This window comes from Odontesthes bonariensis, chromosome 9 (genome assembly GCF_027942865.1).
Source record: "Odontesthes bonariensis isolate fOdoBon6 chromosome 9, fOdoBon6.hap1, whole genome shotgun sequence".
NCBI classification, from domain to species: Eukaryota; Metazoa; Chordata; class Actinopteri; order Atheriniformes; family Atherinopsidae; genus Odontesthes; species Odontesthes bonariensis.
Window position 1 is genome coordinate 1,500,684 of NC_134514.1, and position 22,843 is coordinate 1,523,526.

Sequence of the window (22,843 nt, forward strand, 5' to 3'; positions counted from 1 at the left end):
ATGTTGAACAGCTGGCTGCGTGTGACATCATCAGCTACCTGCTGACGCTGTGTGTGACATCATCAGCTGCCTGCTGAAGCTGTGTGTGACATCATCAGCTACCTGCTGAAGCTGTGTGTGACATCATCAGTTACCTGCTGACGCTGCGTGTGACATCATCAGCTACCTGCTGACGCTGCGTGTGACATCATCAGTTATGCTGACGCTGCGTGTGACATCATCAGCTACCTGCTGACGCTGCATGTGACATCATCAGCTACCTGCTGACGCTGCGTGTGACATCATCAGCTAACCTGCTGACGCTGTGTGTGACATCATCAGTTACCTGCTGACGCTGTGTGTGACATCATCAGCTAAGCTGTTGCTAAGGTTTGACGGTTTCTACCACACCTTCCTCTCGGCTCCACTTTAACTTCCTACATGTTTGTCAGCTGATTTATATTTTATTTTGTTATCTATCTGTAACAATAACTGATCTATAAATGGCCGACTCATGTCGAACAAGTGAACAATTCAAACACAGCAAAACGGTCCTGCTGAAATTTGAATAGTATGTTTTGCTTAGGAACCTTCTGAACTGAGTGAAATGACCTGGAAGACTCCATAGCAGCTGTGATAAAAGCCATGCCAATGATCTAAAATGCTAAAGAAAGGAGCTCCAATGCTTCCTTAATTATCTACTTTAGCACAGGCTACAGCAGGCCATCCTTTACGAGAGAGATATTTCTGTCACACAAATGCCACGACTTTCCAACCTTGATTAGACCAACTGGAATTCAGGTGGATATATATTTCTCTTTATTGTCCCTTTTAGTGTTGTTTATTTAATTAGAAACCGTGACAAAGTCACATTTTATATCATATTATGATAGAAATAGGACACATATACAAAACTACTTACATGTTAATCTGACTGCAGCGGAAAAAAAAGAAATCTACAAATAAAACCAAAACAGTGTTAAAAAACCCAAAGCTACTCTGGAACTATACTGGAACTCACTTCCGGTCTTGGTATTTGAGCCATCATTGTTATAAAATGATGCTGTGCGTTGGTGGTATAGTGGTTAGCATAGCTGCCTTCCAAGCAGTTGACCCGGGTTCGATTCCCGGCCAACGCAGCTACATTTTGGTTTCCTTTTTGTAATTTTGGTTTGAAATTAAATCAGTTATTAAATCTTGCTCTGTCTTCAGTAACTGCTCTGGAGCCGTTTCTATCCAAGCCGTAAAAACCTGATAATTAAAGTGGTTTTTGTTTTTTTTCATTTTCGAGATAAAGAAAAGTACATCTGGCCATCCATCCACAGATGAAGAAATATCTCAAAACAAAATAAGTCTATTATAAACCGTTCAATAAGATTTAAAGGTTAATTTGTTTTGTTTTTTCGTCTTTAAGAAGTGAAAAATATTCTGACTGTTTTTCACACTGTTACTGACTCTCCACGGGGGGGCGCTGTTTCCTTCTGTTTTAAAGCATCACAGCAAGAAGCAAACGTGAGTTACAAATATTAAAAACATTGTTGGCTTCAATAAAATAGGAGAATTAAGCAGAAAGTAATGTCCTGAATGCAGTTTTAATGAAAGTTATTAGAATTTTTAATTTACTGGGGTTTTGGTTTGATTTTAATTGGAGCTCTACTCCCATAGACATAATATTATGTCTGCTCCTGTGGGGAGAGGGCAGCAGTGCACTTGAATAGCCACCACAGAAGAAGTAGCAGGAAGCGAGATGGCAAAAGTTATGGGAGGAAGAAAGAAAAGGACGTTGGTTGTGATCTTTGCCCCGAGTCCATCACTCATTTGTTCTGGTTATGTTCTCATTCTAAAGAGTTCTGGCAACATTTTTGTAATTATATTGATTTAAAAATATTTGCAAGCTTTCAGTTGTTCTGGGAACATGTCCTATTTGGCTATCAAAAGTGCTAAAATGAATCCAAAGGTTTTCTTTATTAATTTACTAATTTTTAAAGCTAAATTTCACATACACAAACACAAATTTTTGAAAAGAAAACCAAATTTTTTTGTCTTTTTGGTTGAATTAAAGCAACACCTGCTTACAATTAGACCTTTAACTAATAAAAAAGCAAAAACAACTATATGGGCCTGTTCCCAACTTGGGATTATGGACGAACTGTTGTCATCATTCCTACTGTTTTTTATTTTTTATTTTTTTTACAAGAGATTCCTTGGCACATATGTCTTTGTGTTCATTAGCTTTCTTTTTGTAAGTGCATCATGAAGGTCATCTTCTTCTTCTTATTATTATTATTATTATTATTCCTATGCTCCTCCTGGCTATCTTCTTTTTGGCGTTATGCTCACATTTGTAAACTGATATTTTGTTGAATTACTAATAAAGTAAAAAAAAAGGACGTTGGTTGTATAAAATGCAAAGGAAAATAGGGAAAATGAGAAGATCAGAAAGAAGTAGGAGAGAAGAGACGATTATAACAAGACTTAGAATTGGACATAATGGATTGAATAAAATCCTATATATGATAGGAAAACATCAGTCAGGGAAATGTGAGTGTGGGGAAGATGAGACAATTGAACATGTTATTTCATATTGTGGGAATTATCAGGCTCAGAGAAATAATTTAATTAGAAATCTTAGTAGGATGAAAATGAAATTGGATACAGTAGATTTATTGCAAAAAGAATCAGGAAACAGGATATCAGGTTATTTTTTATTATTTAAAACAGTGTAGGTTGTATAATAGAATTTAGTATATATAAGAGTTATAGATATAAGTGTGTATAGGTGGATATGTGTATATATATATATATATATATATTATTATTATTATTATGTTATGTATATGTGTATATATGTATATAGAATTGTCATGTGATCCACACTCCTTACCAGTTGGTGGGGGTAATGCTTCCTTAAGTTGTTTGCCAACAGCCAATAAAAAAACGAAATAGAGAGAGAAGAAGTAGCAGACCGGAAGTGGAAGCGTTAAAAATGAACACACAAACACAGGGAGAACAAAGCTGGACAGGTTATACCTCAACCTGTCACTTTAGAAATAGACAGTGTTATATTTTTCCATTCTATCTTTATCTTAAAGCTTTCTATGCTTTTGCTGAAAATCCTGTGTGTTCTTTTATGAATGAGAGTCTGGGAGTGTGACATCCATTTCTCACATCTAATAAGCTAATTTACCTAAGAATATATTAGTGTCTTACAGTAAATATAGCATGCAGAGCTCTGTGTTTGATCATCTTGCCTTCACCAACAAAAAGGCTGTCAATTTGGAGGATCAGAACTGTACTAAAAATGCATTAAAAATGCAATAATTTCCACAACACAAATAACTACTCTGCAGCCAGCTAGACACCTAGAGCTGACACATTTCACACCTGTTACTGACAAAACAGTCAGAGACCATCTGCAGTCTGAGTTCATCAACGTGCTGCCTTGATGAGTTGCCCACTAGATTCCTAAAGTCTGTGCTGAGCAGTTTGTTACCACAACTCGCTCATCTAGTCAACATCTCACTCCAGACTGGAACATTTCCAAAGGCCTTAAAAACTGCTGTCATTAAGCCTCTTCTAAAGAAGAGCAATCTGATGCCACAGTACTGAACAACTACCGGCCCATATCAAACCTGCCATTCTTAGGCAAAGTCTTAGAAAAAGTTGTATACCAACAGCTTGGTTATTTTCTCCTGTCTAACAATGCTTTTGATACTTTCCAATCAGGCTTTAGGCCCCACCACAGCACTGAGACAGCTCTGATCAAGGTGACAAACGACATCCGCCTGAACACAGATGCAAGTAGAGTCACAGTCTTAGTTCTGCTGGACCTGAGTGCTGCCTTTGACACAGTTGACCATGCGATCTTATTACAGAGGTTAGAAGACTGGGTGGGAATCTCTGGTCGTGCTTTAAACTGGTTCAAGTCCTATCTGGAGGACAGGAAATATTTTGTTGAAATTGGTAACTGTGTCTCAGACCAAATGGCTATGACCTGTGGGGTTCCCCAGGGGTCAATCCTGGGACCCGTATTGTTCAATCTGTACATGCTTCCACTAGGCCAGCTAATACGCAGCTATAATGTGTCCTACCACAATTATGCAGATGACACTCAGATCTACGTGTCACTGACGGCAGGAGAACACGGGCCTGTAGATACACTGTGTCGCTGCATCGAACAGATCAGTGAGTGGATGCAAAACAATTTCCTCCAGCTAAACTCAGACAAAACTGAAATCATTGTCTGTGGCCCACAGAAACAAAGAGAAAGTGTTATCAGTCACCTTGAGACTCTCTCTAAAACCTAATAATCAAGTTAGAAATCTCGGGGAAATATTGGACTCAGACCTGAACTTTAACAGCCACATTAAATCTGTAACATCAGCAGCTTTTTACCATCTAAAAAACATTGGCAGAATCAAAGGAATAGTGTCTAACCCAGACTTAGAGAGACTGATCCATGCGTGTCTCCAGCAGGTTAGACTGCTGTAACGGCCTGCTCACTGGGCTCTAAACGGGCTGTAAGACAGCTGCAGTACATCCAGAACGCTGCTGCTCGAGTCCTGACTAGAACCAGGAAATACCACCATATTAGTCCAGTGCTCAGGTCTCTGCACTGGCTTCCTGTCGCTCAGAGAATAGACTTTAAAACAGCTCTGCTTGTGTACAAGTCCCCAGGGAGGGGTCTCCTGCCCCAGGGAGGGGTCTCCTGCCTCAGGGAGGGGTCTCCTGCTTCAGGGAGGGGTCTGCTGCCTCAGGGAGGGGTCTGCTGCTTCAGGGAGGGGTCTCCTGCCCCAGGGAGGGGTCTCCTGCCTCAGGGAGGGGTCTGCTGCCCCAGGGAGGGGTCTCCTGCCCCAGGGAGGGGTCTCCTGCCTCAGGGAGGGGTCTCCTGCTTCAGGGAGGGGTCTCCTGCCCCAGGGAGGGGTCTCCTGCCTCAGGGAGGGGTCTCCTGCCCCAGGGAGGGGTCTCCTGCCCCAGGGAGGGGTCTCCTGCTGGGGCCCAGAGTCAGGACTAAACAAGGTGAGGCTGCGTTTCAGTTTTATGCTCCTAACATCTGGAACAGTCTTCCAGAAGACGTGAGACAGGCCTCAACTCTGACAATGTTTAAATCCAGGCTGAAAACAGTTCTATTTAGCTGTGCATATGACACCTGAAAGTATTTTATCTGCACTCTTCACTTTTTAATGAATTAATGATTATTTTAATGGGTTTTAAATTTCTTTCTTTCTTTAATTTCTTTCTTTTATTTTTTTATTCCTGTTTAATGGTTTTATTGCCTTCTTGTGATTTTATGTAGCTGTAAAGCACTTTGAATTGCCCTGTGTATGAATTGTGCTCTATAAATAAAATTGCCATACTACTCTTCCATTAAACAGGTGTTTATACTAACACAGTTTTCATATCTAATCAAAAGTCATTGTGCGTGCGCTCGTCCAGGCCCTCCATCTTGTCCTTGACTCTCCATAGCTCCCCCTCGCCTCGGCTTTGGTTCTCATATCAGCCACCTACAGAAAACATAAACTCACATATCCCCACACACATAAAAAGAAAAAGAGACAAAGAGCATATACAACACGCATCCTTCCAGTGATCTGAGACAGCGACACACTTTAACACTGACATTCAAGTTTGTACAATCAGGGTCATATTAACAACTCCTTCCCACCATCCACCTGTAGATATACAGTATGTGTCTATTATTCTTATGATCCCGAGACTGTGTTTCCTTTACCTAAAGGAAATAGTTACATCATTTGAATCAACACAGGGAGCACAGAGCTGGGTGTAGGTTTAGAAAGAGAGACAACAAACAAAGATAAAGTGCTACAACACTGTTTGTACCAGAGCCCCGTCAGCCAGAACACTTTGCAAACATTGTGCTTGCAGTCTTCTGTTACCGCCTCCTACGACGTGGACGTGGGGTTGGATTTTAGGAGGCAAACATTTTGGAACTATGTACAACTGTTTACAAAAAATATCAAATATTTGCAAAAAGTGCTTTTTTGGGGTCGTGTCAGCACAGTCCTTACTCAGAACAGAGGGGCAATTGAGTCCTTTAATGGGAATCATTTGCCCTTCTCTGCTGCCCATCTCTGCTTTTCAGTGTCATAACAGGGAGACTCACGGAACTCAGTCCAGGAGAGTTCATGAGTCATCCCCTTGTCCTTGTTCATGGCCAACACCTTTGAAGGACAGTAAACGTACTTGCCCACCACACCCGGGAACCCAGTGTGAATATGAGGACTATCTGGTCCTTGCTTGATTGGTCTGTGGCAAAACCTACACAGAGGACCAGTGGGCTGTTGCTCAGCAGCCTTCCTCTTCCCGCGCTCCTCCTTCACCTGTCTGTATTGAGCCGATCGCTCCTTTGTGAAAAAAGGAGTCTTTGCAAAATCGTCAAACGGCATTCTGGGATTGGTCAGACCTTCTGCTGCATAGGTCTGATGGACTTGTGTGGAACAGTAGAAGTATTTCACCTCCCCAGACTGATAAAAGAGACAGTTCCTGGTCTTTTTTGGTGGTGGCGGCTGCTGCTGCTGCACGATGTCCCTGATCATCTGCTCCACCTCTGCCTCGGTCACAACTGCCTCCTGGGGTACACTGCTGCCGGGTGGATTAACTGGTGCAGGTGGGAGGGTTACCACTGGCACACTGACCGTCTCACTCCCCTCTGTGAGGTCATGCCACAGCTGCTGCGTCTCCAAAGGTTTCTCTGGGCTTGTATTCAGAGACGAGCTGGCATTGGTCTGCTTGGCCAGGTGCTTCACGTAGCGTGAGATGTGCTGTTTGGTGGTGGGATGTAAGAGGCTGTTTGGATTGCGGGAGGCAACCTGTACAAGGGCAGCATAATCAAAGTCCACCTTGGCAAGGAAGTCTTTCTGTCCATGGTACTTTGTGAGAAGGCCATCGATTGCGTCCCCATTGGCTGTGTCCACCGGAAGTGGTTCAGGACAAAAACCAATCCTCCTGCCTTGACGGGACCCGTTCGTGCAGCACGCGGAGAGGCAAAGCGGGGAAGTGCTGGGGCCGTCACTGAGACAGCTGTTAAAAGGGGGGGAAGCAGAGATACACAAGCCAATAAATTCATTTGTTCATAAAATAAGCATGTGACACTACAAATTACTATTAGTATAGACATGACAACATTAAATAAATTACCTTCAACTTTGATAGGCTGATTCAAGAAGTCAAGCGGGTCAAAGTCAGCCTGTGGCACAGTGTCAGGATGTTCCTCCCTCATTTCCTGAAGTGGGTCTTCAGGTGGCCTGTCCCTCACAGCAGCCTGTTCCTCTTCATCGCCAGCGGCACCAGCATCCTTCTGGGACTTGTTCTTGTCCCACTGTAATGGGACAGGTCGACAGCCAGGCTCCACGCACTGGAGTCCAAATCTTTCCCCTGTGTCTGCCTGTGAGACACGCAGGACGGGATATTTTGCCTGACCTGTCACTGCCTCCGAGGCCTTATTCAGCTCCACCACCAGGAGCGGGTCAAAAACAGCAGGGAGCTTCACATGGGGTAACTTCAAGTCCAGAAGACGTTGGAAGTTCCACCGGGACACACCAATCATGCCCTGGGCCTGGAATAGCTCCGTCGACACCAGATTGCCTGTGACCCGTTTCGCCTGATGGAAATGGAAGCCCTCCCGTTGAGATGTCCCCCTCACCGGTATCCACAGGGGCACAGCTGCTTCATCGCCCGGTACATGGTTCAGCTGCACTGTTCCACCATGCCGATAAAGGATTGCCTCATCAACCACAGGGTCACTCAGGCAGCCTCGAAGAATACGGACCCGCTGAATCCTCCATACCTTCAGCATTGACGGCTTGAACAAAGGCAGTCCATCAGGGTCGCTTTCGAGGTGGAACCTGTGCAGAACCCTCTCCACTCTTTCCAGCAGCTCTTTGGGAGGTGGGATTGTGGAGCGACAATGCTGCTTGATGTGCTGTTTTGTGGGGTTGGCAGGCTCAATACCGCAAAACGCGTAGGCATCTTTAAGTCTCTGCAGGTCTGTCTGATCCACCACATTGAAAGCCGCTGAGAGGAATTTGCAGAACGTGCTGTGCAGTGGATGGTGCTCTGACACACACTCCCTGGACAAACGGCGCATGCAGTGAAACAAGTCCAACTTGATGCTGATGGAGTCGTTGAACTTGCTGCGTGAGGACCAGGTGATGGAGAGGGGCCCAGAGGTTGCAGCAGCTACGATGTCATCCGTGGTCTTCCAGAGGTCCCAGTTGAGGTGCTCCAGAGGTGCAGGGTTTGGGATGTTAAATGCAGCGCAGCAGTCCCTGTCCATACACAAGCAGAAGCAAGATCTTTTTATTAATGTGACAATTATTTATCTCTATGTGATTATTGTTATTATCATTATCATTATTATTATTAGTAGTATTATGTCGGACACATCACCGCCCCTCATAAAATCATTGGGCCTCATGCAACAACCGTTCGTACGCACAGATTTGTTCTTAAATCGTCCGTACGAGTGATTTAAGAGAATTTGCGCATTCACCAATCTTTTCTTATTTTCCGTTTTCTTTCAGGTACGAACAGAATTTACAGTGATCCAGAGCTGTCGTAGGAGTTTCCTAAAACAGTCCGCTGTTATTCCAATCAACTTTGTTTGACTAATGGATTGTAATTTAATTACTTTGAAGCAAACATAAATAAATATACATTATACCCCATAATTATGCTGACATTATTCTGTTTGACTTAAATTGTGCACTAATTGAAGGTTAATTTGAATCTGTAACAGGAAGCGCAGCGGCTGTCTTGCTACTTTCAGAAGCCTTAGTGCTTCAGGCTCTTGGAAGAGAGCGTGTGGAGACAGACGAATGAATGACATCCTGATTTAGATCACCAAGCACTGTGCTGCTGCTAATATGCAGCTTGCTAGAGCTACAACTCCAGAGAAAAACACGCCGATCAAACCCAGTTCCACCACACGTCCAGTTCCACCACACGTCCAGGTCCTCACCACCCTTGGATTTTTGGCCACGGGAACCTTTCAGAGGGAGATTGGAGACAGATCGGGGGTGTCCCAGTCCTCTGTGAGCCGTGCGCTCCCCTTGGTCATCAAAGCTCTCATCAGTTTATCACCCATGGTACATCAGATTCCCGTACACCGCTGTCCAACAAGTACAAATTAAGAGGGACTTTCATCCCATGGCTGGACTGCCAATCATAATTGGAGCACGAGACACATACGCATCAAAGCCCCCGTGCTGTGGTGGAGCGCACTGAGCTGAAGGCCAGGTGGGTGTGTCTCAAACCTCGTTCATGGCGCAATATTGCCATGAACGAGGGTCTCCACCTGAACCAGCCCAGGCACACCAGAAGGTGTGGTGCCAGAAGACCCCCCTCATGGACCCCCCATCAAAGAGCCATCATGATGAGGCAACAACTGATTGCACGGCTTTAGTTGCAGTCATCGATTTTTTTTTTTTAAGCCATTTATTTTTTTATTTCGGTGACATGGTATTAACAGCTGTTACGTCCCCCTGGCGTAGTCTAGGGGATAAGGGACTAACATAAAGAATCACAGGGAAAAGACGGATCAAAGCAATAATCAAGTCGTTTATTGCTTACATTTCTGAAGATCACAACAATTCAGACTGTTGAAACTTCAGGGAGAGCTCAGGCCAAAACAACAAACAAAACAACCCTCAATAAAACATAAAAGAAACTTACCTAACTCTGACAAAAGAAACAGACACACAACCCTAACCAAAATAACCTTCCTAACAAACACCAAAACAGGAGAAAACTGGAATCAACCAAACAGGCAGCTCTCCCCTACCAAACAGTCTGACTAAGGTTCACATGTACAACAAGTCATGGTGTATGACACTCAAGTGGCCAAAGGCCCTGAAATGCTGCTCCACGGCCATTAAATAAGAGCCCGATGATTGCTAATTGGATGCCTTCTGGGGGGGAAGCAGCAGCCAGGCTTGGAGGAGGTGGAGCCTAAAACAAAGCAGGACATTACTTCACATCATGCAAACAACATTCACACTGGGGAATGTAACAACAGCACTCCTAATTGCTTCCCATTTCTTGGCTTTAGCAGGTCCCGTAATTCCACTGCTGACTGCTAAAAATGACAGATTTTCCTTTCTGGATCTCTGAAAGCAGAACTTCAGTCTCAGAGCCCCTAAAGTTGTTCTTTTTGTGCCTTGATGCCATTCTCATGACTCAACACTTCCTGGCACAGCAGAGAGGAAGCACAGCCTTATATGGTATCATTTAGGGCGTGGAGTATGCAAATCTACTATCCTCGTGCACGTGAACTTAGATACGCACGGGTGTGATTCATCATTTACGCAGGTCGTTTACACACTTTTTCCGAAGTTAAGAGCGTTTGTTGAATCTGACGTGGCGTGTTCGTACCAGACCTTCTTACGAAAAAAGTGAGAGAAATTTAGAATAAAAATACGAAAATGTTCTTGCATGAGGCCCATTGTCTTCTGCTTCCTTATATCTCTGTGTGTCTTTGTGTTAATGTTCAATTGAGCTGTCTAAGTAATGTAGTTTCCATACAGGACCCAGTTCAGGGTGATCAGAATACCAAAAATGCAGTAAAATGGCCCTGTTCTGTATTTTCACAAATCAGAACAAGGTTTCACAAATCCCAGACAAGGTTTTAATGAATCTACAGCCTCTTTAGAACAATTATATCCAGATTTGAGCAGTCTAACTAATGTAGTTTCCATACAGGACCCAGTTCAGGGTGATCAGAATACCAAAAATGCAGTGAAATGGCCCTATTCTGTATTTTCACAAATCAGAACAAGGTTTCACAAATCCCAGACAAGGTTTTAATGAATCTACAGCCTCTTTAGAATAATTATATCCAGATTTGAGCAGTGCAACTAATGTAGTTTCCATACAGGACCTTGTTTTGGTCGATCAAAATGCAAAAAAAGCAGTGAACTGGCCCTTTATGCCCACCCCTTTAATGCGCGAATTGGATGCCAACTTCAGCGTCGTATGAACGGTGCTAGTGGCAGCAGCAGCCTGGCGACCCGGTTAACTATGGCCGTTTCTCAACTAATACTTTGTAATAAGAGATGTATAACAGACATACAACACATACATATATAACATTGGTAGAAATGAAATACTGTTATAACTAGCAATACCGTGTAACAAATTTCCGCGATCTCTGTTCCTAGCGGTATCTCTCCTCACTCTGGTCTGCCTCTTTCGGGCTAGCAACTGCCGTACTCTATTCTGATTGGCTAACTAAACGAGTCTACCTGTAAATGCGCCAAAATATCCCCCAGAGGCCAAAGAGTGCAATGCATCCGTGGTGTAAGAACTTCCATTGAAAATGAATGGGAAAAGTTAAGAGAGTTAATCTTAACTATTCCCGGCCAACAACTCCGGGTTCGATTCCCGGCCAACGCAGCTACATTTTGGTTTCCTTTTTGTAATTTTGGTTTGAAATTAAATCAGTTATTAAATCTTGCTCTGTCTTCAGTAACTGCTCTGGAGCCGTTTCTATCCAAGCCGTAAAAACCTGATAATTAAAGTATTTTTTGTTTTTTTTCATTTTCGAGATAAAGAAAAGTACATCTGGCCATCCATCCACAGATGAAGAAATATCTCAAAACAAAATAAGTCTATTACAAACCGTTCAATAAGATTTAAAGGTTAAATTTCTTTGTTTTTTCGTCTTTAAGAAGTGAAAAATATTCCGTGTTTCACACTGTTACTGACTCTCCACGGGGGGGCGCTGTTTCCTTCTGTTTTAAAGCATCACAGCAAGAAGCAAACGTGAGTTACAAATATTAAAAACATTGTTGGCTTCAATAAAATAGGAGAATTAAGCAGAAAGTAATGTCCTGAATGAAGTTTTAATGAAAGTTATTAGAATTTTTAATTAACTGGGGTTTTGGTTTGATTTTAATTGGAGCTCTACTCCCATAGACATAATATTATGTCTGCTCCTGTGGGGAGAGGGCAGCAGTGCACTTGAATAGCCACCACAGAAGAAGTAGCAGGAAGCGAGATGGCAAAAGTTATGGGAGGAAGAAAGAAAAGGACGTTGGTTGTGATCTTTGCCCCGAGTCCATCACTCATTTGTTCTGGTTATGTTCTCATTCTAAAGAGTTCTGGCAACATTTTTGTAATTATATTGATTTAAAAATATTTGCAAGCTTTCAGTTGTTCTGGGAACATGTCCTATTTGGCTATCAACAAAGTGCTAAAATGAATCCAAAGGTTTTCTTTATTAATTTACTAATTTTTAAAGCTAAATTTCACATACACAAACACAAATTTTTGAAAAGAAAACCATATGTTTTTGTCTTTTTGGTTGAATTAAAGCAACACCTGCTTACAATTAGACCTTTAACTAATAAAAAAGCAAAAACAACTATATGGGCCTGTTCCCAACTTGGGATTATGGACGAACTGTTGTCATCATTCCTAATGTTTTTTATTTTTTTTTATTTTTTGTTTTTTTTTTACAAGAGATTCCTTGGCACATGTCTTTGTGTTCATTAGCTTTCTTTTTGTAAGTGCATCATGAAGGTCATCTTCTTCTTATTATTATTATTATTCCTATGCTCCCCCTGGCTATCTTCTTTTTGGCGTTATGCTCACATTTGTAAACTGATATTTTGTTGAATTACTAATAAAGTAAAAAAAAAGGACGTTGGTTGTATAAAATGCAAAGGAAAATAGGGAAAATGAGAAGATCAGAAAGAAGTAGGAGAGAAGAGACGATTATAACAAGACTTAGAATTGGACATAATGGATTGAATAAAATCCTATATATGATAGGAAAACATCAGTCAGGGAAATGTGAGTGTGGGGAAGATGAGACAATTGAACATGTTATTTCATATTGTGGGAATTATCAGGCTCAGAGAAATAATTTAATTAGAAATCTTAGTAGGATGAAAATGAAATTGGATACAGTAGATTTATTGCAAAAAGAATCAGGAAACAGGATATCAGGTTATTTTTTATTATTTAAAACAGTGTAGGTTGTATAATAGAATTTAGTATATATAAGAGTTATAGATATAAGTGTGTATATGTGGATATGTGTATATATATATATATATATATTATTATTATGTTATGTATATAGAATTGTCATGTGATCCACACTCCTTACCAGTTGGTGGGGGTAATGCTTCCTTAAGTCTTAAGTTGTTTGCCAACAGCCAATAAAAAAACGAAATAGAGAGAGAAGAAGTAGCAGACCGGAAGTGGAAGCGTTAAAAATGAACACACAAACACAGGGAGAACAAAGCTGGACAGGTTATACCTCAACCTGTCACTTTAGAAATAGACAGTGTTATATTTTTCCATTCTACCTTTATCTTAAAGCTTTCTATGCTTTTGCCGAAAATCCTGTGTGTTCTTTTATGAATGAGAGTCTGGGAGTGTGACATCCATTTCTCACATCTAATAAGCTAATTTACCTAAGAATATATTAGTGTCTTACAGTAAATATAGCATACAGAGCTCTGTGTTTGATCATCTTGCCTTCACCAACAAAGAGGCTGTCAATTTGGAGGATCAGAACTGTATTAAAAATGCATTAAAAATGCAATAATTTCCACAACACAAATAACTACTCTGCAGCCAGCTAGACACCTAGAGCTGACACATTTCACACCTGTTACTGACAAAACAGTCGAAGAGACCATCTGCAGTCTGAGTTCATCAACGTGCTGCCTTGATGAGTTGCCCACTAGATTCCTAAAGTCTGTGCTGAGCAGTTTGTTACCACAACTCGCTCATCTAGTCAACATCTCACTCCAGACTGGAACATTTCCAAAGGCCTTAAAAACCGCTGTCATTAAGCCTCTTCTAAAGAAGAGCAGTCTGATGCCACAGTACTGAACAACTACCGGCCCATATCAAACCTGCCATTCTTAGGCAAAGTCCTAGAAAAAGTTGTATACCAACAGCTGAGTGACTTTCTCCTGTCTAACAATGCTTTTGATACTTTCCAATCAGGCTTTAGGCCCCACCACAGCACTGAGACAGCTCTGATCAAGGTGACAAACGACATCCGCCTGAACACAGATGCAAGTAGAGTCACAGTCTTAGTTCTGCTGGACCTGAGTGCTGCCTTTGACACAGTTGACCATGCGATCTTATTACAGAGGTTAGAAGACTGGGTGGGAATCTCTGGTCGTGCTTTAAACTGGTTCAAGTCCTATCTGGAGGACAGGAAATATTTTGTTGAAATTGGTAACTGTGTCTCAGACCAAATGGCTATGACCTGTGGGGTTCCCCAGGGGTCAATCCTGGGACCCGTATTGTTCAATCTGTACATGCTTCCACTAGGCCAGCTAATACGCAGCTATAATGTGTCCTACCACAATTATGCAGATGACACTCAGATCTACGTGTCACTGACGGCAGGAGAACACGGGCCTGTAGATACACTGTGTCGCTGCATCGAACAGATCAGTGTGTGGATGCAAAACAATTTCCTCCAGCTAAACTCAGACAAAACTGAAATCATTGTCTGTGGCCCACAGAAACAAAGAGAAAGTGTTATCAGTCACCTTGAGACTCTCTCTCTAAAACCTAACTATCAAGTTAGAAATCTCGGGGTAATATTGGACTCAGACCTGAACTTTAACAGCCACATTAAATCTGTAACATCAGCAGCTTTTCACCACCTAAAAAACATTGGCAGAATCAAAGGAATAGTGTCTAAACCAGACTTAGAGAGACTGATCCATGCGTTTGTCTCCAGCAGGTTAGACTACTGTAACGGCCTGCTCACTGGGCTCTAAACGGGCTGTAAGACAGCTGCAGTACATCCAGAACGCTGCTGCTCGAGTCCTGACCAGAACCAGGAAATACGACCATATTAGTCCAGTGCTCAGGTCTCTGCACTGGCTTCCTGTCGCTCAGAGAATAGACTTTAAAACAGCTCTGCTTGTGTACAAGTCTCTTCATGGTCAAGCGCCAAAGTACATCTCTGACATGTTAGAGCCATATGAACCAACTCGGGCTCTGAGAACCTCAGGGAGGGGTCTCCTGCCCCAGGGAGGGGTCTGCTGCCCCAGGGAGGGGTCTCCTGCCCCAGGGAGGGGTCTGCTGCCCCGGGGAGGGGTCTCCTGCCTCGGGGAGGGGTCTCCTGCCTCGGGGAGGGGTCTCCTGCCCCAGGGAGGGGTCTCCTGCCTCAGGGAGGGGTCTCCTGCTGGGGCCCAGAGTCAGGACTAAACAAGGTGAGGCTGCGTTTCAGTTTTATGCTCCTAAAATCTGGAACAGTCTTCCAGAAGATGTGAGACAGGCCTCAGCTCTGACAATGTTTAAATCCAGGCTGAAAACAGTTCTGTTTAGCTGTGCATATGACACCTGAAAGTATTTTATCTGCACTCTTCACTTTTCAATTACTTAATGATTATTTTAATGGGTTTTAAATTTCTTTCTTTTTTTAATTTCTTTTTCTTTTTTTTATTCCTGTTTAATGGTTTTATTGCCTTCTTGTGATTTTATGTAGCTGTAAAGCACTTTGAATTGCCCTGTATGAATTGTGCTCTATAAATAAAATTGCCATACTACTCTTCCATTAAACAGGTGTTTATACTAACACAGTTTTCATATCTAATCAAAAGTCATTGTGCGTGCGCTCGTCCAGGCCCTCCATCTTGTCCTTGACTCTCCATAGCTCCCCCTCGCCTCGGCTTTGGTTCTCATATCAGCCACCTACAGAAAACATAAACTCACATATACCCACACACATAAAAAGAAAAAGAGACAAAGAGCATATACAACACGCATCCTTCCAGTGATCTGAGACAGCGACACACTTTAACACACTTTAACACTGACATTCAAGTTTGTACAATCAGGGTCATATTAACAACTCCTTCCCACCATCCACCTGTAGATATACAGTATGTATCTATTATTCTTATGATCCCGAGACTGTGTTTCCTTTACCTAAAGGAAATAGTTACATCATTTGAATCAACACAGGGAGCACAGAGCTGGCCAGGTCACACTCCTACCTGTAGGTTTAGAAATGGACAGACAATAAATAACACAGGGAGCACAGAGCTGGGTGTAGGTTTAGAAAGAGAGACAACAAACAAAGATAAAGTGCTACAACACTGTTTGTACCAGAGCCCCGTCAGTCAGAACACTTTGCAAACATTGTGCTTGCAGTCTTCTGTTACCGCCTCCTACGACGTGGACGTGGGCTTGGATTTTAGGAGGCAAACATTTTGGAACTATGTACAACTATTTACAAAAAATATCAAATATTTACAAAAAGTGCTTTTTTGGGGTCGTGTCAGCACAGTCCTTACTCAGAACAGAGGGGCAATTGAGTCCTTTAATGGGAATCATTTGCCCTTCTCTGCTGCCCATCTCTGCTTTTCAGTGTCATAAAAGGGAGACTCACGGAACTCAGTCCAGGAGAGTTCATGAGTCATCCCCTTGTCCTTGTTCATGGCCAACACCTTTGAAGGACAGTAAACGTACTTGCCCACCACACCCGGGAACCCAGTGTGAATATGAGGACTATCTGGTCCTTGCTTGATTGGTCTGTGGCAAAACCTACACAGAGGACCAGTGGGCTGTTGCTCAGCAGCCTTCCTCTTCCCGCGCTCCTCCTTCACCTGTCTGTATTGAGCCGATCGCTCCTTTGTGAAAAAAGGAGTCTTTGCAAAATCGTCAAACGGCATTCTGGGATTGGTCAGACCTTCTGCTGCATAGGTCTGATGGACTTGTGTGGAACAGTAGAAGTATTTCACCTCCCCAGACTGATAAAAGAGACAGTTCCTGGTCTTTTTTGGTGGTGGCGGCTGCTGCTGCTGCACGATGTCCCTGATCATCTGCTCCACCTCTGCCTCGGTCACAACTGCCTCCTGGGGTACACTGCTGCCGGGTGGATTAACTGGTGCAGGTGGGAGGGTTACCACTGGCACACTGACCGTCTCACTCCCCTCTGTGAGGTCATGCCACAGCTGCTGCGTCTCCAAAGGTTTCTCTGGGCTTGTATTCAGAGACGAGCTGGCATTGGTCTGCTTGGCCAGGTGCTTCACGTAGCGTGAGATGTGCTGTTTGGTGGTGGGATGTAAGAGGCTGTTTGGATTGCGGGAGGCAACCTGTACAAGGGCAGCATAATCAAAGTCCACCTTGGCAAGGAAGTCTTTCTGTCCATGGTACTTTGTGAGAAGGCCATCGATTGCGTCCCCATTGGCTGTGTCCACCGGAAGTGGTTCAGGACAAAAACCAATCCTCCTGCCTTGACGGGACCCGTTCGTGCAGCACGCGGAGAGGCAAAGCGGGGAAGTGCTGGGGCCGTCACTGAGACAGCTGTTAAAAGGGGGGGAAGCAGAGATACACAAGCCAATAAATTCATTTGTTCATAAAATAAGCATGTGACACTACAAATTACTATTAGTATAGACATGACAACATTAAATAAATTACCTTCAACTTTGATAGGCTGATTCAAGAAGTCAAGCGGGTCAAAGTCAGCCTGTGGCACAGTGTCAGGATGTTCCTCCCTCATTTCCTGAAGTGGGTCTTCAGGTGGCCTGTCCCTCACAGCAGCCTGTTCCTCTTCATCGCCAGCGGCACCAGCATCCTTCTGGGACTTGTTCTTGTCCCACTGTAATGGGACAGGTCGACAGCCAGGCTCCACGCACTGGAGTCCAAATCTTTCCCCTGTGTCTGCCTGTGAGACACGCAGGACGGGATATTTTGCCTGACCTGTCACTGCCTCCGAGGCCTTATTCAGCTCCACCACCAGGAGCGGGTCAAAAACAGCAGGGAGCTTCACATGGGGTAACTTCAAGTCCAGAAGACGTTGGAAGTTCCACCGGGACACACCAATCATGCCCTGGGCCTGGAATAGCTCCGTCGACACCAGATTGCCTGTGACCCGTTTCGCCTGATGGAAATGGAAGCCCTCCCGTTGAGATGTCCCCCTCACCGGTATCCACAGGGGCACAGCTGCTTCATCGCCCGGTACATGGTTCAGCTGCACTGTTCCACCATGCCGATAAAGGATTGCCTCATCAACCACAGGGTCACTCAGGCAGCCTCGAAGAATACGGACCCGCTGAATCCTCCATACCTTCAGCATTGACGGCTTGAACAAAGGCAGTCCATCAGGGTCGCTTTCGAGGTGGAACCTGTGCAGAACCCTCTCCACTCTTTCCAGCAGCTCTTTGGGAGGTGGGATTGTGGAGCGACAATGCTGCTTGATGTGCTGTTTTGTGGGGTTGGCAGGCTCAATACCGCAAAACGCGTAGGCATCTTTAAGTCTCTGCAGGTCTGTCTGATCCACCACATTGAAAGCCGCTGAGAGGAATTTGCAGAACGTGCTGTGCAGTGGATGGTGCTCTGACACACACTCCCTGGACAAACGGCGCATGCAGTGAAACAAGTCCAACTTGATGCTGATGGAGTCGTTGAACTTGCTGCGTGAGGACCAGGTGATGGAGAGGGGCCCAGAGGTTGCAGCAGCTACGATGTCATCCGTGGTCTTCCAGAGGTCCCAGTTGAGGTGCTCCAGAGGTGCAGGGTTTGGGATGTTAAATGCAGCGCAGCAGTCCCTGTCCATACACAAGCAGAAGCAAGATCTTTTTATTAATGTGACAATTATTTATCTCTATGTGATTATTGTTATTATCATTATCATTATTATTATTAGTAGTATTATGTCGGACACATCACCGCCCCTCATAAAATCATTGGGCCTCATGCAACAACCGTTCGTACGCACAGATTTGTTCTTAAATCGTCCGTACGAGTGATTTAAGAGAATTTGCGCATTCACCAATCTTTTCTTATTTTCCGTTTTCTTTCAGGTACGAACAGAATTTACAGTGATCCAGAGCTGTCGTAGGAGTTTCCTAAAACAGTCCGCTGTTATTCCAATCAACTTTGTTTGACTAATGGATTGTAATTTAATTACTTTGAAGCAAACATAAATAAATATACATTATACCCCATAATTATGCTGACATTATTCTGTTTGACTTAAATTGTGCACTAATTGAAGGTTAATTTGAATCTGTAACAGGAAGCGCAGCGGCTGTCTTGCTACTTTCAGAAGCCTTAGTGCTTCAGGCTCTTGGAAGAGAGCGTGTGGAGACAGACGAATGAATGACATCCTGATTTAGATCACCAAGCACTGTGCTGCTGCTAATATGCAGCTTGCTAGAGCTACAACTCCAGAGAAAAACACGCCGATCAAACCCAGTTCCACCACACGTCCAGTTCCACCACACGTCCAGGTCCTCACCACCCTTGGATTTTTGGCCACGGGAACCTTTCAGAGGGAGACTGGAGACAGATCGGGGGGGTCCCAGTCCTCTGTGAGCCGTGCGCTCCCCTTGGTCATCAAAGCTCTCATCAGTTTATCACCCATGGTACATCAGATTCCCGTACACCGCTGTCCAACAAGTACAAATTAAGAGGGACTTTCATCCCATGGCTGGACTGCCAATCATAATTGGAGCACGAGACACATACGCATCAAAGCCCCCGTGCTGTGGTGGAGCGCACTGAGCTGAAGGCCAGGTGGGTGTGTCTCAAACCTCGTTCATGGCGCAATATTGCCATGAACGAGGGTCTCCACCTGAACCAGCCCAGGCACACCAGAAGGTGTGGTGCCAGAAGACCCCCCTCATGGACCCCCCATCAAAGAGCCATCATGATGAGGCAACAACTGATTGCACGGCTTTAGTTGCAGTCATCGATTTTTTTTTTTTAAGCCATTTATTTTTTTATTTCGGTGACATGGTATTAACAGCTGTTACGTCCCCCTGGCGTAGTCTAGGGGATAAGGGACTAACATAAAGAATCACAGGGAAAAGACGGATCAAAGCAATAATCAAGTCGTTTATTGCTTACATTTCTGAAGATCACAACAATTCAGACTGTTGAAACTTCAGGGAGAGCTCAGGCCAAAACAACAAACAAAACAACCCTCAATAAAACATAAAAGAAACTTACCTAACTCTGACAAAAGAAACAGACACACAACCCTAACCAAAATAACCTTCCTAACAAACACCAAAACAGGAGAAAACTGGAATCAACCAAACAGGCAGCTCTCCCCTACCAAACAGTCTGACTAAGGTTCACATATACAACAAGTCATGGTGTATGACACTCAAGTGGCCAAAGGCCCTGAAATGCTGCTCCACGGCCATTAAATAAGAGCCCGATGATTGCTAATTGGATGCCTTCTGGGGGGGAAGCAGCAGCCAGGCTTGGAGGAGGTGGAGCCTAAAACAAAGCAGGACATTACTTCACATCATGCAAACAACATTCACACTGGGGAATGTAACAACAGCACTCCTAATTGCTTCCCATTTCTTGGCTTTAGCAGGTCCCGTAATTCCACTGCTGACTGCTAAAAATGACAGATTTTCCTTTCTGGATCTCTGAAAGCAGAACTTCAGTCTCAGAGCCCCTAAAGTTGTTCTTTTTGTGCCTTGATGCCATTCTCATGACTCAACACTTCCTGGCACAGCAGAGAGGAAGCACAGCCTTATATGGTGTTATTTTGGGCGTGGAGTATGCAAATCTACTATCCTCGTGCACGTGAACTTAGATACGCACGGGTGTGATTCATCATTTACGCAGGTCGTTTACACACTTTTTCCGAAGTTAAGAGCGTTTGTTGAATCTGACGTGGCGTGTTCGTACCAGACCTTCTTACGAAAAAAGTGAGAGAAATTTAGAATAAAAATACGAAAATGTTCTTGCATGAGGCCCATTGTCTTCTGCTTCCTTATATCTCTGTGTGTCTTTGTGTTAATGTTCAATTGAGCTGTCTAAGTAATGTAGTTTCCATACAGGACCCAGTTCAGGGTGATCAGAATACCAAAAATGCAGTAAAATGGCCCTGTTCTGTATTTTCACAAATCAGAACAAGGTTTCACAAATCCCAGACAAGGTTTTAATGAATCTACAGCCTCTTTAGAACAATTATATCCAGATTTGAGCAGTCTAACTAATGTAGTTTCCATACAGGACCCAGTTCAGGGTGATCAGAATACCAAAAATGCAGTGAAATGGCCCTATTCTGTATTTTCACAAATCAGAACAAGGTTTCACAAATCCCAGACAAGGTTTTAATGAATCTACAGCCTCTTTAGAATAATTATATCCAGATTTGAGCAGTGCAACTAATGTGGTTTCCATACAGGACCTTGTTTTGGTCGATCAAAATGCAAAAAAAGCAGTGAACTGGCCCTTTATGCCCACCCCTTTAATGCGCGAATTGGATGCCAACTTCAGCGTCGTATGAACGGTGCTAGTGGCAGCAGCAGCCTGGCGACCCGGTTAACTATGGCCGTTTCTCAACTAATACTTTGTAATAAGAGATGTATAACAGACATACAACACATACATATATAACATTGGTAGAAATGAAATACTGTTATAACTAGCAATACCGTGTAACAAATTTCCGCGATCTCTGTTCCTAGCGGTATCTCTCCTCACTCTGGTCTGCCTCTTTCGGGCTAGCAACTGCCGTACTCTATTCTGATTGGCTAACTAAACGAGTCTACCTGTAAATGCGCCAAAATATCCCCCAGAGGCCAAAGAGTGCAATGCATCCGTGGTGTAAGAACTTCCATTGAAAATGAATGGGAAAAGTTAAGAGAGTTAATCTTAACTATTCCCGGCCAACAACTCCGGGTTCGATTCCCGGCCAACGCAGCTACATTTTGGTTTCCTTTTTGTAATTTTGGTTTGAAATTAAATCAGTTATTAAATCTTGCTCTGTCTTCAGTAACTGCTCTGGAGCCGTTTCTATCCAAGCCGTAAAAACCTGATAATTAAAGTGGTTTTTGTTTTTTTTCATTTTCGAGATAAAGAAAAGTACATCTGGCCATCCATCCACAGATGAAGAAATATCTCAAAACAAAATAAGTCTATTATAAACCGTTCAATAAGATTTAAAGGTTAAATTTTTTTGTTTTTTCGTCTTTAACTCATTGGCTGCCGGCCATTTTCATTTCAGAGACACCCATACTGCCAAGTGTTTTTCAGTATTTTGACTGATTTTCCAAGACCCACAGAAAAGTGTGTCTTATGACTATGTACACACCGAAATTACCAAACGAAAGAGTAGACTCTCTTCTTTGATCAGGAAAAAAAAGTTTGTTTCTACCATTTTCAGTCTTTTAGTAATAGACAGTAGAACATAGGTTGGTTTCACCAAAAACAGCTGTTTGACCCAAAAAATTGAGAAAACGAGCTCTTTTTTTTTTGTGCAAAGTGGCACTGCTGCCACCTTGCGGGTAATTTTGCCAGTATATTCTCTGTTTAGTGTTTACAAGCCTAAGATTTAGTGACGAACTCCGCTAGATTGTCCCCCAGCCCGCTCCGTTAAAAACACAATTGACGTCTATAGACGTCTTTGGCAGTGAACGTTTTTTTTAAATTGACGTCTATAGACGTCAATGGCACCGAAAGAGTTAAGAAGTGAAAAATATTCCATGTTTCACACTGTTACTGATTCTCCACTGGGGGGCGCTGTTTCCTTCTGTTTTAAAGCATCACAGCAAGAAGCAAACGTGAGTTACAAATATTAAAAACATTGTTGGCTTTAATAAAAATAGGAGAATTGAGCAGAAAGTAATGTCCTGAATGAAGTTTTAATGAAAGTTATTAGAATTTTTAATTTACTGGGGTTTTGGTTTGATTTTAATTGGAGCTCTACTCCCATAGACATAATATTATGTCTGCTCCTGTGGGGAGAGGGCAGCAGTGCACTTGAATAGCCACCACAGAAGAAGTAGCAGGAAGAGAGATGGCAAAAGTTATGGGAGGAAGAAAGAAAAGGACGTTGGTTGTATAAAATGCAAATGAGAAGATCAGAAAGAAGTAGGAGAGAAGA

At 43.2% G+C, this 22,843-nt stretch overlaps 1 non-coding gene across 1 annotated transcript; it reads left to right on the forward strand.

Moving 5' to 3' along the window:
- The first annotated feature begins 1,046 nt into the window (after positions 1-1,046).
- Positions 1,047-1,118, forward strand: trnag-ucc (transfer RNA glycine (anticodon UCC)). Its single transcript has one exon. It is a non-coding gene; the product is annotated as a tRNA-Gly (tRNA).
- The last annotated feature ends 21,725 nt before the right edge of the window (positions 1,119-22,843 follow it).